A 16,861-nucleotide genomic window follows, 5' to 3' on the forward strand; every position below is an offset into this window, starting at 1 on the left:
GCTCCATGGCACAGACATTCACTCCTGTGGCGACGCGCGCCATTCCCCTTGCTGTCAGTCCTTAGATAAGCAATAAATCCCAGCATCTCCATACAGTAGTTTCATCCTGCTACTTGCTTTTTCTCCAGTCTTTTAGCCTAATGGTATTTAATCTCTCTCTTTGTGACTTTTCTGTCTTTTGTCCAACGTTAAGTCGTATACAGTTGATTTATACCAAACCCCACGTTACATGAAATCAACTTTCAGCTCCCTTTGACCTGCTTGCAAATAAGCAAATGGGTGCGAGGACTTTCAGAGGTAATGGTGGCTGCGCCGGCCAGCTGCTCTCCCATCTAGAAAATAAAGAGCACAGCCTGTTTCCTGTTAAATTTTGCTGGTCGCATTGGTTTACATTGTTTGTCTCATGTTTTATGGCTTCCAAGCTGATGTTACGTTACGCTGGCTGGAGTTTAGGCAAAAAATCAAATGCAGGCACTGGCAGCCTTCCCCAAACGCATTCATGAGGGTTGATCGCATAGTCACATTTTCTTAGTCACTGGAGGAGAAATAGCGGAGCTGCCTTGCTTGTGTCCCATTGCATTGATGCTGGTGAAAAGCACTTGTTGGATGATTTTGGACATTCAAACCATGGCTGGGTGTTCCTGCAGCCGCCAGAGCGGTGGTTTGGTGGCCATGAGGTGTCTCCTGTCTTTATTTTGACCCACAAGCTCTTTTTTCTCAACTTATCGTCTCCCCTGTGCTGTTAAGGGGAGGGAGAGAGCGGCTGGGTGGGCGCCCAGCAGCCAGCCAGGGCCACCCCACCGAAAACACCGACCAGGGCAGAAATTCTCATATATATGTATGTAGAATCATAGAATATCTCAAGTTGGAAGGGATCCATGAGGATCATCGAGTCCAACTCCCCGCGCCTCGCAGGACTACCTGAAGCTAAACCATATGACTGAGAGCATCGTCCAGATGCTCCTTGAACTCTGACAGGTTTGGTGCTGTGACCATTTCCCCAGGGGGCCTGTTCCAGTACACGTGTGTGCATTCTATATCTATATATCTATATCTATATCTATATCTATATCTATATCTATACCTATATCTATATCTATATCTATATCTATATCTATATCTATATCTATATCTATATCTATCTATATCTATATCTATATCTATATCTATATCTATATCTATATCTATATCTATCTATATATCTATATCTATATCTATATAGCTATATCTATATGTATATATCTATCTATATCTATATCTATATCTAATCTATATATCTATATCTATATCTATATCTATATCTATATCTATATCTATATCTATATCTATATCTATATCTATCTATAGAAATAAATGCATTTTAGGATTAATGTCTCACGTCCTTGCACAGGGTAGTTCATGAGGGCTCTGCAGATAAACAGGACCATGTATTGCTGGTGCCAGCAGCTGCGGGTTGGTGCTTTACCGTGGCCAGTGGGGAGGGTGGATCTGCCTTTCACCCTAGGTTGGTGTGGGGAGGTTTTTCATATGGACACGGCTGATTTAAGGGGCTACATTGCAGATCTGTATCCCCAGTGGTTTGCTGCCATCATTGCTGGCTCTCATCAAGTCTGTGCAATGAGCTGGGATATACCCACCAAAAAAATTAAACCAACTGTTTTCCATCCACCCTGGGTTAGGCAGAGGCCGTCTGCGGAGCCAGGCTGGGATTTCTTTCCAAAGGAACCCAAAGTATTTGGAATGGAAAGCCCTGATCTAAGGGTAAAAGCTTCTCGCCGGCCACATGAGTGAAGAAGGTTTCTTATTTCATTTTACAAGCGTCAGCAGCACGTTGGCCGGGAGTTCTGCCCCTTCTGCTCTGCTTCTGGCAGAGAAAGTTTCGTTTTTCCTCAGGAAAACAAGAAATGGGATATTCCTATAGGATAGGATGTAGGAGAACATGCAGAGGTTAATGTCAGGGGTGACACCTACAGAATTCAGCAGGTTCCTATGGCAATAGCTGGAGGCATTTAGCATTTGCTGTTAATCATCTCTGTGTGTGTGTGTGTGAGGAAATGACGGAGAAGCCGTGTGGGGGGTGTTGGATGCAGGATGGGCCGAGCGCTCCTGATTTTGCTGTTCCTGTTCCCTCTCTCCCCATCGCAGTCTGGAAAACCAGAGTATTGATGGCTGCTCTCTTCCGTTGATTTAAAAGCGCTATTGCAGGAAGATGGGTTTATTGTTTGCCTCTGCTGGTGCAATTTTGCTTTTCTTAAGAAAAAAGAAAAGAGACTGTTTCTTATTGTGCCCCAGGTTTTTCGCATAAAGGCACAGAAGCTTGGTAGATGATTTCTTTGCTGTGTTTTATTATTCTCCGTGCTGCTTTTTTAATTTAACATCTGTTTTATGGTTGAGGGGGACGTTATCCGGTGGTTAGTGCAGAGGACAGGGAGCAAGGAGGTCTGGATTTCGTCGCTTGTCTACAGTTAATTTGTAGTTTCATACAGGCCATTTTTTGTTGGGCGCAGGTTTCAAATGTCTTCACACCCTCGGGTTCCCAGTTGGGTCCCACCGCTCCCATCACCTCTCTAACGAACGTACCTCCTCTATTTTCAATTAGGGCCATTCCCCTCCCTGTAGCAAACCCAGCAGCGTCTCCACGAGCTCATAGAAAGCATTAGAGGCCGCGTTCTGTTTCAAAAGGCCACCGTAAAAATAAATGATTGATGGAAACCAAACAAGAAGAGGGAGCTCCTGAAGGTCCTGCTCCTCCTTCCCCTATTTACCGTTCTTCCAGACTTTGGCCCAGGGGCTCAGGCTTCACCCGTTTCACAACGTTGCCTCGCTCAAGACCTGAAGATACAACCTTGGGAATAAATAAACCAGTGTAAAACAAGGGTTTTCAAGCAACACCGCAGGCTGAGCTGTTCAGCTGCTGCAAAGTGGGGAAAAAACACCACTAGGGTAGTGTGCTGGATCCAGCAAAGGAGCCTGTCCCCAAAAGCAATGGGATTTTGTTTATTATTTATTGTTATTTATTTATTGTTATTTATTATTTGCCCTTCCCCCAGGAAAGGTGCCAAACCGCAGCGGCCGAACCAACAGTTGCCCATGTTGAGCAGAAAGCGATGGGGCCACACGGCAGCGCCTCTGGAGGGGGAATTAAGGTTTAAATTCAGTTCCTTTTAGCTGACAAATCAAGCTCAACCGTAAAGGAGGCAGAGGATGGTGAAAATACTGCAAGTCTGGAACAAAAAGCCATGGTGGAGATGGGATTTAAATTCTGTCTTGTCTCACCTTTAGTAGTGTGAATTTTGACACCACTTGTAAGCAACTCAAAGACAAGGGCTGCGCTGTGTATGATTTCATTGGCAGCATTAACGGTGTTCCTTCAGAGCTTTAGGTGATTTTAAAAGCATTTACACTTCTATAGCTGCTTGCAAGCTGGCAGCTGACGCAGGGACGAGTGACGGACCCGCTCGCACCCGTTGTACAGTCGCCGCTTTCAAAACACCCGCGCCTCGTGCGTGAGAGATGCCAACGTGTTTAGACAATGGGGATATTTTTGCTTTCAAAACTGCTGCGATCGCAAGAGCCAAGTTCTGCAGGACCAGCTGTGCTGGCCGTCCTGCTCCGGAGAAACTCATCCCACCGGCGGTGTCACTGGTGTCTCATTGTCACCATCACAACTGGGTGGTTTGGAAACCTTTGATCTGATGCAAGCAGGGCTCTGTGTCTTTGGCCTGAGGGGTTTTTCGTTTTGTCTTTGAATGCTGGTGTTCGTGCATTGCTCTTTCACCTCCCTGTGCTGTTTTCCAGACACAGATGAGATCATTTCTTGTATCCCCGGCTTTATAAATAAGCTAATGGATATTTAGCTCATTAAGTGGCCGCCACATGAGCGGACTTAATCCTGCAAGCCACTGGGTACTTTGCGGCATTTAAACTTCACGGGACAAGTCCCACAAGACTTATCCCTGTCCTGTTGGCGTTGCTGTGCTGCCAGCCCTGATGTCCCAGGCAGATGCCCAGGAAAGCCCAAGCTGGGAGGAGTGGTGACACTGGAAGCTGTGCTGCCATCCAGAGACCTGGACAGGCTGGAGAGTTGGGCAGGGACAAATTGAATGAAATATAACAAGGGCAAGTGTAGAGTCTTGCATCTGAGTAGGAACAACCCCAGGTTCCAGTGTAAGTTGGGGAATGACCTGTTAGAGAGCAGTGTAGGGGAAAGGGACCTGGGGGTCCTGGGGACAGCAGGGTGACCATGAGCCAGCACTGGGCCCTTGTGGCCAGGAAGGCCAATGGTACCTGGGGTGGATTAGAAGGGGGTGGTCAGTAGGTCAGAGAGGTTCTCCTGCCCCTCTGCTCTGCCCTGGTGAGACCACACCTGGAATATTGTGTCCAGTTGTGGCCCCTCAGTTCCAGAAGGACAGGGAACTGCTGCAGAGAGTCCAGCGCAGGGCAACAAAGATGCTGAAGGGAGTGGAGCATCTCCCATGTGAGGAAAGGCTGAGGGAGCTGGGGCTCTGGAGCTGGAGAAGAGGAGACTGAGGGGTGACCTCATTAATGTTCACAGATATCTAAAGGGTGAGTGTCAGGAGGATGGAGCCAGGCTCTTCTCAGTGACAACCAATGATAGGACCAGGGGTAATGGGTTCAAACTGGAACATAAGAGGTTCCACTTAAACTTGAGAAGAAACTTCTTCCTGGTGAGGGTGGCAGAGCCTGGCCCAGGCTGCCCAGGGAGGTTGTGGAGTCTCCTTCTCTGCAGACATTCAAACCCGCCTGGACACGTTCCTGTGGAACCTCAGCTGGGTGTTCCTGCTCCATGGGGGGATTGCACTGGATGAGCTTTCCAGGGCCCTTCCAATCCCTAACATTCTATGATTCTCTGATTCTATGATTCTATGAATGTGATGGAGAACCGTGCCGAGGTCGGGCTGTGCAGATACAGGGGGCTCTGAGCATCGCTCCTCACTGGTTTGTGAAAACCAGACCCAGCTTAGCCAGTCTCTGTGATATCAGGGGGAGTTTATTTTATTTTTTTAGGGAAACCTAAAGGAGAAGAAGGAATTAGGCAATGGCTCGTTCTCGGATGTTCCCGTGCTGGCGATGAGCGCTCTGCCTGTGCACGTCTGTTGTGCCACATAGGCAGCTGTCTGCAAGCCAAGAACACGGGAAGATGCCTATAAAAGTAAAAGGGGAGGGTATTCACTCCTGCTTTCTGACTGGAAAAACAGCTCCTTCTGTATTTCTTGGATGGCTGGAACTGCCTACCGGCTGGAAAAACCCAAGGACTGTGCACCTCCGGAGGCTCCTACAGCTGGGGAAAAAATCTCCCAATGAAATAAATACGTATGATGCCTAAAACGCCTTGCCTGTGAGAGCAGGGACGAGGACCGCGCGGGGATATTCCTAGTCTGTAGTTATTTCTCCAGGCACGTGGAAAGATCAGTTCTCGGCTGTCACATTTATAAAGCAGCAGACACGAGATCAGACAGAGACGGGGGAATACAGAGCTGTTTATCACAAAGCACTGCTTTCCAGGGTCCGCTTTATTAGCAGCCAAACAAGAACTTTAGGGCCTGGAGATCTGCAGGATTGTTAAGAAGATTCACTAGAGATTCTGGCATTTAAAGGATGGCATCTACTTCCTAAAGATCCTTCCCAATTAAATGTGTTAGCACATCCTTCTCTAAGCAATAACCAAGTATTTATATCTTAAGCAGGTGGAGGAACTGGAATAAGGGTGAGGAAAGAGACCCCAAACAAAGCCACAGCAGCTCACCTTGCAGCCATGGGAGAACTTTCCTCTACCGTTAGAGAGGAGTGACCAGGCTGTGCTAACAGGGAGGGCATGGGGATTAACCCCCAATTTGGACACAAGAAGAAAACTTGGACGCAAGAGGGAAACTTTTCACAGTGAGAACAATCAGCCATTGGAATAATCTCCCCAGGGAAATGGTGGATTCCCCAGCGTTGAACACATGGAAGATTCAGCTGGATGGGATGCTGGGCCAGCTTGTCCAGAACGTGCTTTTGCCAAGAAAGGTTGGACCAGATGATCCTTGTGGTCCCTTCCCACCTGGTGTTCTATGATCCCACGAGCCTGAGCCATGTGAGACCTGGAGGATCATCCCCTGTGAACCTGGGGCAAAGCCGGGGTAGAGGAGCGATGCTTTCGGGTTATGCACAAGGATGATGCTGTGCATGCAGGTTAGGTGCATCCCTGGGCTGGCAGCTGAGGATTTTTGCTGGCAAACAGTGAGAATGGCACCTTTCTGGTCCCACAGTGATTCCCACAGCTTGATTTTGCTGGCTTTGGCTATGAAATACAAATTAGGCGGCTATTGAGAATGCCCAGGGTGCCCCAGCCCATCGGTGCTTGCGCCACATCTGCTCCCGCATCCCCCGGGGTAAATTCTGCACTGCCAAGCGCAGACTTTTCACCGCTGACACGATCGATACACGAGGCAGCCGGGCCAGCAAAATAATATCAGTAGCAGGGAAAAGCAATAAAAATGAGTGTGCCTCTGGGAGACGCGGAGAGAGACATTAGCATCCTTCCAAGTTAAACAGCGTCCTCGCTGGGTTCGCAGCTGACAGGTTCGCTCTGCTCATAAGACAGACTGCGGTAAGTGCGAGGCAAGATTCTGGGTGCAGAAACATCTATTCAGCAGAAACAGCTTATTCTCCTGCTGTGAGGGGACGCAGGGGAATGTCATCAGCTTAATGTCCTGTGGGGCCTGTTTTCCCTAAACTCAGAGGCTCATGAACACAGTCCTTGGATATTCTCCTCTGGGCATCGTAAGTCTTCCCTGAACATCCAGGCTGGGTTGTTTTTTTGGATCAGTCTGCACTTCCTGGGATCCATTTGCGGTGCTGGGTGCCAACTGTCCCCATCGCTCCCTGTCCTGCTGTGATTTGCATCCATGAGTGGGTTATTCCCATCCCCTCTCTGCATCTGGGCTCTGGAATAACCCTCAGCCCAAGATAAATTATGGCACCTCAGAGGCCGGGGATGCACAGATGGACACTGCCCCAGGGCTTGAGGTCTGTGTTGGTTTGACTGCCCGCAGATCATTTTGTCATCAGGTGTTAAGTCCATCCTTTTTCCCCTGGTCAGAGGGCAGTTTGTTGGTATTCATAAAGGCAGGGATAACAGGATTGACTTAAGCTTGTCTTTGACACAAAGCCAACTAAGCACTTAAACCTTAAGCGGGGCTGCTCGGTGCTTGGGATTTCAGAATTACTTCTACCTAAAGGCCAAATGAATTTCCCAGATGCTGAAATCCAACCCGGTTGCTTTGTGCTTTATCATATCAGCACCCTCCAAGTTCCTCTGTTCTCTCAGTTCCTTTCTTTAGGAGAGGTAGTGGGAATATTTTTCGAGGCAGAAAAGCCGAGTTGGGATCAAAGCTGCAAGCACCAACCCTCCTCCGTCTGCCTCTCAGTGCAGGAGAGATCCTCCCTGTGCGAGACGGCCAGCGAATAGGCGGTTGTGCAATCACTGCCGAGGCATTCGAGGAAAAAGAATAATATTTAACAGTTCTAGCGAGAACATGCCTAAGCCAGCAAGCACAGCTCTCCTCGCTCTGGGCTGCAGAATGAGCTGGGCACAGCCAGAGGGAAATTCTTTACATTCTTCGGATTGAGAAGGTGGAATTAAGGTAAAATAGTCCTGGATGAGGGCCAGGATATCTGGACTAGCAAGCTCTCTGTTGCTTTTGAAGACCACACTCGAATTGTATTTGGGACTGCTTTTGGAGTGGAGCTGGTGTCAGGAAAGCATTGTATTGGAAGTCCAGGGAGGGAATTAAAAATAAAGACCCATTTTTGTCCCTGAATGTACCAGACCTGCAGCTCACAGAGGTCAGGGCGATGTGCTGGGCACTTTGCTTGCTCGTGTGCTGGCCCAGCAGCTTGTGTGATGTGGTAGGAAAGATGCTGCTTGGTACAAGGTAAATCAGCACGACCTGTCTCTGCTGCTGGATATGTGACCATTTGTGTCCCCTGAGGCTGTGCAGGCGGCTCCTGGCTCCTCCAGCGTGTCCTGGACCACTGATGTACCCCGACCCAACGCATGAAGGGGTCTTAGTCCCTCCAGGCAATGAGGTCCAGCTTGGTCTCTGCCATAGCAGTGGTTTGGAGGAAAAGTTTGGTTTATGTTATGGCTCACATTTGGAAATAACAGGTTAAAAAAATATTAATGTAGGCTTCTAAGTAGCATCACTGAACCCCCAGTGAGGAGGAATTATTTCCCAGCTTTAAGGTAGAAAATGGAGCAAATTCTGGCCATCCAGAGTTACAGAAAATACAACTGTGAAATGCTGAGCAATTAAGTGCTCTCACTTCTCATAGTGTTTATCCACGGCAACAGCAACTTCACGGCTGAGAGTTAAGCTCTGTCTCTACCGAGACTTTGAGTGATGCAATATTTGATGGGTTATTTGATCCGCAGCTCCCAGACAAGCACTGATTAAAGAAGGGCCCAGCATGGGGCAGCCGCTATGTACAGTAGCTCCGGCTGCATTGTACAGCAGCTTTTCCCTTGGAGAACAGCATTTTTTCCCCCCTGGAGGCACTGTTTGATTGCCACAGATTGGAAGCTTTTAAAAGGGACAATCTGTGTGAGTCACAGTTAAAGCCATAAAAGAAAAACCAATAAAGCAATCTGAAAAGTGCTGTTTAATGGATTGAGGCAAACTTACTGGAAACAGGATACAGGCTGTTTCATCTTTAAATCGTTAGTTCAAATCCAGATGCATTCGAGAGCATATGACATTTATTTTTGATTTATTGACAGTCAATAGCTGTCAGAGAAAAGAAATTTGAAAGGAATTTTACCACCTAAAAGGAGCTGCTGGTTTCTCTGCACTCCAGCAGCTCCCTGGGCACATCTGAAAGCCTTACAGGCATTAGGTATGCTTAAAACTCAGTCCTTATAGGGCAAAGCTTTTCCCACCATGAAAATACTTGCCACTGCCCTGAACATTATGTATCTGCTCACATGGCTGCCTTAGCTTAATTTTCTTAGCAAATAAAACGTGCATGAGCTGCCCGCTGCACCGTGTTCGCCCCACTCAATAGTGATGCTTCTCCATCACTTTGGAGAATAGGAGAGGCAGAACGAGCGCTCATCCTGATCGGCTATCTGGGCAGTGCTGGCAGCGAGCGCCGGCTCATCGGTGCCGGTGGAAACCGTGTCCTGACAGGCTGGTAAAAGTTTTATGACATGCGCTTTGCAAGGGCTATGGAAACGAGGTAATGGGCTGTGATTAATTCCTGCATCCTGACGGTATCGCTGTCAGCTCAGGCACCGCTGCTGCGTGCCCCATGGGGCTGGATGACGGCAAAGCCCAGCTGGTTTATCTCCCCAGCCACGCGGGATTGGTTCCGTCTCTCCGGGCGACAGGAGGGTGAGTCAGACCTGACTTGAGGGCTTTTGGGATTAAAAGGGGATGTTCCATCCTACCATCCAACAAGGTGGTTCCCATCCTTTTTATACCAAGGACTTGCTGCTGGTGCTGTTGCCAGCTGAGCCCTCACTGGTCCTGGTGGCACCAAATCAGAGGTGGCTCCCGTTACCTGCCAGCCCCGTGCTGCAGTGACAGCAGAGGGGACGTCCCGGATGCAGGAGGGGTTGGGAAGCAGAGGGCACAGGTCAGGGATGAGCAAGAACTGTCTGTCGAGCATCACTGCTCAGTGCAAAGGTGGCTTTTCCCAGCCTGGATTTTGGGTTTGCATCATGTTCAATCCATTGGCTTTTTTTTTTTCCCTATTTGGCAAACAACACAAACTTGGGGAATATCCCATAGAATCGTTCCTTTCAATATGACCCTGCAGCAGCGCTGACATTTCCATGGGCTGTTTGTCTGCATACGGTGGTGGCAGCTGGGCCAGAGCTCCTGTACATACAGAAGAAATACGGTTTTTGGTTTGATTCAGTCTTTATGCATCACTGTGTTAACAAGTCAAATTCAACCTTTTTTCCCTGCTCTTTAGGGATAAAACCTGCACTGAGAAGGAAGCAGTTGGATGGCCTGAGGTCAGAGGTGCCTTAACCTATAGATGTGAGTCTCCTCGTGGACTGAGCTTGTAGTAGCTCTGCCTCCAGGGACAAAAGCTGGTGTAAATCATCCTCAGTCCTTGCCTGGCCGCTTCACTCAGCTATGGGCCAGAGGAGTTGTGGGATGTGCTGTCAGACAGCTCAGGCTTGAGCTTGTGCTCAGCCTGATGCTGTTCCAGATGTTTGCACAGTTGCACACGTGTTGGACACATGGCTTGTGCTTTGCCACTGCCGCAGAACAGGTGTGTGACACCAGCAGCCACCTGAGCTCTGAGCCAGACAGCATTACCCATTATCCTGCGCTGCCAGTACCTCACGCCTATTAAAATGTTTAAATATAGCTTTTCAAAATTTATCAGACAGTTGCAGCACTGCACTTAAAACCCATTTGCCCCAGGCAAGGGGACTGTGTGTTTTGGATGGTTTCACCTGCAAGACCGACCTCTGAAACTTAAGCCAGCAGGTGGCATTTGGTAAAGAGTTTTCTTGTTAAAATATTCTTATAGTTCAAGCCTTTTCTTGTTAAAATATTCTTACAGGTCATGCCTTTACCTTTCCAAGCAATGGTGGCAGGTTCTTGGGGAGTGATCTGCGATTAAATCCAGATGTTCCAAGCCATTAACATCTGTCTGGCACAGCTGTCCAGACGTCGGCGCACATGGGCTCATCCAGATGCTCACGTGGCAGCTTCCCTCTTCTCCCCCCCCGCCATGTGCGCCCGGCCGCTCCAGCTGTGCGCTCCAGATGTTTCCCGTCGGGCCCGCCGCGCCCGCAGGGGTTAACGGGCCCGGCCCCGCCGCCTGGGCCCGCCCCCTTAGCTGTCAATTTCCAGTGTCTGCCCAACCGCGTCCCGCGACACATCGAGGCCCGCGACCAATCAGGGCGTAGCTGTGATTTCCATGGCAGCCGCCGCCGCGCGGCTGAGGGGAGGTAGCGGCGGCGGCGCAGCCGGTCCCGGTCCCGGTCCCGGTCCCGGTCCCGGTCGCCACCCACTGCGATGGTGCCCGCGGGGAGTCGCAGCGGAGAACGGGCAGCGGTGCTGCTGCTGCGCGGCTCCAGCCCGGCCCTGGCAGCGGCCGCCGCGGCGCGGGGGCGGTGGCAGCGCAGGTGAGGAGCCGCTTCCCGCCGCGCACCTGAGGTGAAAGGCGGGGCGGGTGTAGCGGGCCCGGGGAGTGGCCGTTCCCCCCCTCACCGCCCGCGCAGCCCCGGCGGCGGCCGTCGCGCTCCGCCCTGCCCCGCCCCGCCCGGCGCTGGGCCGGCTCCGGTGCTGCCACAGCCGTTGCCTTTGTCGGCCGGGCTGGGGGGCGGCCGCGGCCTGAGGCGGCTGTTCGGTGTCTGAGCCCCTCGGGCGCCGTTGCGGGCGGGGGGTGCCGGGCCGGGGCACTCGGCTGTACGGGGCGCTCGGTTCTACGGGCATCGCAGCCGGGAACGGCCGAGGATGCGCGGCGGGGCCGGCTCGGGGTGCGAGGCGGATCCGAGGCGGGTAAATCCGAAAGTTTCCGTGCGGGCTGAGCTGCCCGGGGCTCCCAGCGCTGGCTCCGGGATGTGTCGGGGGAGCTTGGCTGCGGGGGCTGCCCCGCTGTAAATACCCACGGTGGAACAGGGGAGGTCCATAAAAAGAGTATTTCTATGTGCAAACACAACGTATAATAATCATGGTATGTGTAAGCATTTTAGCAATGGTTTTATAGCAGGAGACTTAATATGTCTCTTAGCTGGAAGCGGTTCTGCTGGTGGTATTGCTGCGAAAAGCGATGTGTTATTCTGAACGTGCCATGCAGATTTTTGTAGGTCTGTATCTTTATAGTGTTATTAAGGAGTTTGATTCTTTGAAGTATGTTATTGTATAACGGAGTGCTGATATCTATCTGTCTAGTGTAGTGGAGGATTATAAAGAAAGATGTTTTTTGGGGAGTGCGGGGTTAACTGGTAAAAGGAAATGGTACAGCTTGTTTCATCTTTTACCTATTGATTACATGGGGGAAATGTGTAATCATGAGCACATCTTGTTTCTAATTTTTTTTATTCGTTGTAACCTGCTTGTATTAGAAATAGTGGAATTATTACATAGTTGCCTGCAGTGGAATCTTTGCATTCAGCAGTGGTCTGTGGCTGTGAAGGTTAATTTAGCATTTACAATTTTTCAGAGCTTTAAATTAAAAAAAAAAAAGGTTCAAGGGATTGCAAATGTGTGAACAACGTTCCTATAGTTCCTACAGTGTGAACTGTAAGGGAACGATGTTCACACATCTGCATTCCCATACGCTCAATTTTGCCCAGCTTTGTCCTGTTATTCTCCTTGTCATGCTGCTCTACATGAAAGCAGGTGTCACCAGGTCTAGTTGACTGTCTTTTATCCCACATGCTTTCCACCAGGTGACTTACTGCTTATTTCTCTGTGGAGGTGAATAAAAATTGCTCATTCTATTTTCTCACCCTTTTTTTACTGTATAACTAATGGGGGTAGAAATCTAGAGAAAAGAGCTCCAGGGCTTGACAGCCATGATGGCTTGAAAATCTGAAGATGGACTTGGTACTCAAGGCTTCTTGATGTTTCTTTCTAGCTTTGCTGAGTATTTTGCTTGGGGTTTAAACGCTTGCTTGTGCTGTACTTTGACATTCCTCTTTATGATTCTGTTGCGTGACTGGTAATAATACGTGATACCTGATCTGTGGGGAGATCATTAAGCTGATTGTGAAAATGCCACTTTGAAGGCATAAAAATGCTTCCCGAATACGTAAATGATTTTTGGAACAATCTCCTCAATGAGCCTGTGACAGTTTGGATAGCTTCTTGAAGTGGTATATTGTGAATATTTCAGTCATGTTCCCTGGTGCCGTGCTATACCATTATCATGTAACTGTTGGCTTTCCTATGCAATCTTCTTTGTGGTGAACAAACACAAATGACCAGGAACAAACCAGTTCATTGAAGGAAAGGTTTTATGGAATTCCTTTATTTAGCTTTCATTTAGGAATGCTGAAAGACTAACATCGTATGCAAGGACTTCTTACTTGGACTGTTTGATTAACTTAATATGGAACTTCCTCTAAGAAATACATTGCTTCCAGTTTTCTAAATGTATTTTGTTTTGATGATGATTCTTGAGGATTCTCAGTGTCTGCTGCCTTTCCAGTATTTATTTTTACAGAGGAAAAGTGAAGGTGCAAGAAGAGGCAAGGAAGATACTGGTATGGTTGCCATTTGCTTCTTTAAGTCCTAGCAGCATTTTAAATTTTCCTTCTACAGTCAAGAGCAGAGAAGAGAGTGACAATGGATAGCAGTTCAGGTTTTTTTCCCATTTAACTTGGCTGCCTTGCCACTGTAAAATGAATTTCCTCTGCAGATGTATATACCACAAGCTTTGGGTTTAGCAGTCAGACTGTGGTTGTGCATCTGAAAGGCAGCATGTCTCAATCTTCTCTTTCTGCTGTCTGTGTTTTGGAGCTTACTGCATAAAGCTTTCTGGGGGCTGTCACAGCCCCAGAGACTAAAGGATTGAGTAGACTTAAGGAGGAAAAGAAAATCATAGGAACTGGTAGGAGGACATGAGGGTAAACTGTAAAAAGAGTGTGAGGGGAAAGACAGCTCTTCAGTAGTACAAAGTCTTGTGTTCTTCCCCTCACCTCTGTCTTGCTCTGGCTTTCCAGCGCAGGTTTTTGAGAAGGAAGCCCGATGGCCTCTTAACACAGAGCTCAGTGTGATCCTCCCTCCAGAAGCGCTGAGGTCAAACACTGAACACTTGGGCAGATGCAGGAACAAGATACACTCCACAAAAATCTCAGCAGTGCTACTATACTTGCTTTACTTCGAAAGAGATCCAGTTATCAGGATCTGAGTCAGAAGTTCAAGAGATGGAAGCAGAGAACAAGCTAATCACTGGAAAATGCTTCAGTATATATGTGGGTTGGTGGTTTTGTGTGTGTGGTGTTTGTTGTGTTTTGTTTTTTTTCTTTTGAGATGGATAATGTCAGTGGTGGTGTCCTGTTAATTTAGCCTTGGAAGAAGCCGCTTGGTTGAACATGAGAAGGGAGGTATCATCTCTTTTCTGGTTTCCACAGTGAGAGTCTGAGCTCTAGAGCGTAGAGGATTGCTTATTACTGGGTGGTAATGGATCATCTTTTTTTCCTCTGGCAGGAAACAACAAAACCTAAACTGTTCTGACATAAAATACAAATGAATTACTGCCTCTCGACTAAGCTGAAAATCTTCAACATTTTTTGGATGAACTTGAGGAAAAAAGGGCTTGACCTACTGCATGTAGGGGGAGGGAGAGAGAACTAGTGTGCGCAGAAGAAGGAAACAAAGCACTCATTTTGCTTTGCAAACATCTTCTTGTGGCTGACTCATAGGTCTGACTTTTCTGGGAATAAAATTCAGTTATGTACACTTCTGCTTAGCTGCATTTTCTTGTACTGAAACATGTAGATCCTAACTATTTTTTTTTTTCTTTGAGTTACGTTTAAATTTTTCTAGTAATTTGTTTTAGTCTGTCCTTTGAAAGCATTGCTGCTAAAGGCCTCTCTCCACCGTTGTAGTCATCTTCAACTTCCTCAACTTATGACTGTGTTGTCGGGGGTGGGGGAGGAGAGCTGCATTTGTTTTGGGGGTTTTTTTGCTGGTTTGGGGTTTTTCAGTTTTTAGGTTTTTGGTTTTCTATGAGGAGTTGTCTGTGTTTTTAGGGGGAGTGGCAATTTGCTCTCCTGGGGTCACAGGGGTTAAAAACACCACCGTTTTTCAAAGCCCTACTTAAACACTGACAAGGGATTGCTGATTGCCTTGCTGAGATTTTTAAGCACCATCGATTTACTTACTGTTAACAGCAGAACATTAATGACTTGTAATAATCCTCCACGTTGACAGATGTGACCCAGAGCGCTTCCTCATGTAGGGGAGGGAGCAGGTGGGCTTTGTTTGCGAGCCGCTAGAAGGGCGCGAACTCCCATATGTCATACTTGCCCCAAAGAGCTTTGTATGGAACTTCAGGCACAGAAGGGAGTTTGCTGCCTTGTAGAACAGATTAGTTTGCTGAGAGATGCTATTTCTGACTGCTCCTCTGTTGGTTTCCTGACATAAAAAGCACTGGTCTTGCCACAGGTTATAGCAGTCGTATGCTCCAGGCAAAAAAACCCAACTGTACAGGAGGTAGTAGAACAGCTTAATACTGGTTCTTTATGGTCTTGCAGCCTTTGGCATCTTAGGACTTGCCAAAAACATTACCGCATGAAATGAAAGTATTTGTGGTTGACTGGTGTGGGTGTTCTGATCACGTGGATGGATCTTTGTTTTTGTACATGAGGGGTCAATACTTAGAGCAATTTAGGAAGCCTACTCACAGACTGCAGCACTATTTTCAATCACAGCTGGAATGGTGCTGGGCTTGAGTCATTACTCTGCTTTACCCAACCTGGGAATCAAGGATTTCAGCCTTCAGGCAACAGGCCTTCTTCTGATTTTTTAATTTTTTTTTTTTTTTTAAGCAAATGAGTTTTCTGGCATTTACTCAAACTGAATAATGTTAGGGATTGTATCAAGTGTAAATATTTGCAGGTCTTGTGTGCTCTGTGGCAAAATACTGTTTCTGTTAACTCCTCTCTCAAACAAGCACTGACTTTAATTAATCTTTACTGTATCTAAAGCATTTAAAGAGGCTCTGAGCACTATTTGCTAGTTTTAAGTGGAACAGTTTCCTCTTCCCAAATTGGAGGTTAGGTGTGCATGCTGAATTCAAGAGAGACTTTCTGATTTTTTTTGGTGCTATGGGAGGTGTTGACTGCACTATTTTTTCCCTTTTTGAGCACTGCTCAGATAACCTCCACTTAAATTTCTGGGACTTTGTTTCTTTTAATGTCCAAATATTGAAGGTACAGTTAAAGCCAGCCCTTCAGCAAGGAAAGAGGTATGTAAATAGAATGAAGCTTGTTAGGAAGGATGAATTGATGATCAGAGCGGTGTTCTGGCAAGAGAGTGTGGGAGAGCTACTTGGGCACTTCATATAAGAAGAAGTGAGTTAATCCTTAAGTTATGATTCTAGTTTAATTTTGGTAACCAAGACTAACAAGTTCAACTTCGAGTGTTGTATTGTGATGAGTGTTGATTGGGGTAAGCTTTGTTAGTGGGAAGGAATGAGCCATTCTTTCACGGTGCTGGCTCTCAGATGCACTGCAAGAGAACAAACAGTGTGACGGATGCCTGCGTGAGGAATTCCCTTCCTACCTTCTGCCTCTGCTCTGGTGCTAAGTGGGAGTTCCGTGCTCTGCCTGTGTGGTGGCACAACCTCGTATCCTGTGAAGGAAATAGAGGATTTCAAGCAAAACAGGAGATAATGTAGTTATGTGAAAATGTGACAATGAGCAGGATGCTGCTATGGTTTATTCAGCTAGCCAAAGTTATTCTAATAGTTAAATTCTTCCATGACTTCTGACGTGATTTGTGGGGGGTGTCTTGTTCGTTTGTTTTATCTGGGTGACTCTGGCTCAGAGAGGTCATTTTTTGGTGTTGTTGTTTTTGTTTGTTTTTCTGTAAAATCTCACTTAGTAAAGAACAGTGGTGTCTTAATGATTGTTTTTTTTAATTTGCAGAGTCCCATATAAATGATGTCTTTGCTTGACCATAAAGTTAAACAGTATCTATTCAGTGGTGGAATTCTTTCAAATATGTTGTGAAAGTGCACCAGAGAACTTCCATGTAGACAGTAGTTGTAGTCATGAATCTTGTGATGCTTCTGTGGGCAGACAAAAAGGCTTTTTATTATAATTGTGTCTAGATTATTTAGATGGGATAATTGTATTTACTGGTCTTAATGCAACACC

At 47.4% G+C, this 16,861-nt stretch overlaps 1 protein-coding gene and 1 long non-coding RNA gene across 10 annotated transcripts in view; one reads left to right on the forward strand and one right to left on the reverse strand.

The window, feature by feature from the left end:
• TPST1 (tyrosylprotein sulfotransferase 1) overlaps positions 1–16,861 on the forward strand; it is a 37,462-nt gene that overhangs the window by 838 nt on the left and 19,763 nt on the right. The window contains exon 1 of one of the 9 annotated variants that reach the window (XM_065852807.2): positions 11,021–11,155. The exons of 4 other annotated variants lie outside the window; for them this stretch is intronic. The gene's annotated coding sequence lies outside the window, so the exon portion shown is untranslated. 4 more of the 9 variants (XM_065852808.2, XM_071817135.1, XM_065852810.2 and 1 more) reach the window with 4 other exon arrangements.
• LOC139829490 (uncharacterized) lies at positions 8,653–10,973 on the reverse strand. Its single transcript, XR_011741979.1, has 2 exons — positions 10,601–10,973; positions 8,653–9,887 (listed from the first exon to the last, which is right to left on the reverse strand). It is a non-coding gene; the product is annotated as an uncharacterized lncRNA (long non-coding RNA).

Source organism: Patagioenas fasciata, chromosome 19 (genome assembly GCF_037038585.1).
Source record: "Patagioenas fasciata isolate bPatFas1 chromosome 19, bPatFas1.hap1, whole genome shotgun sequence".
Classification (NCBI taxonomy): Eukaryota; Metazoa; Chordata; class Aves; order Columbiformes; family Columbidae; genus Patagioenas; species Patagioenas fasciata.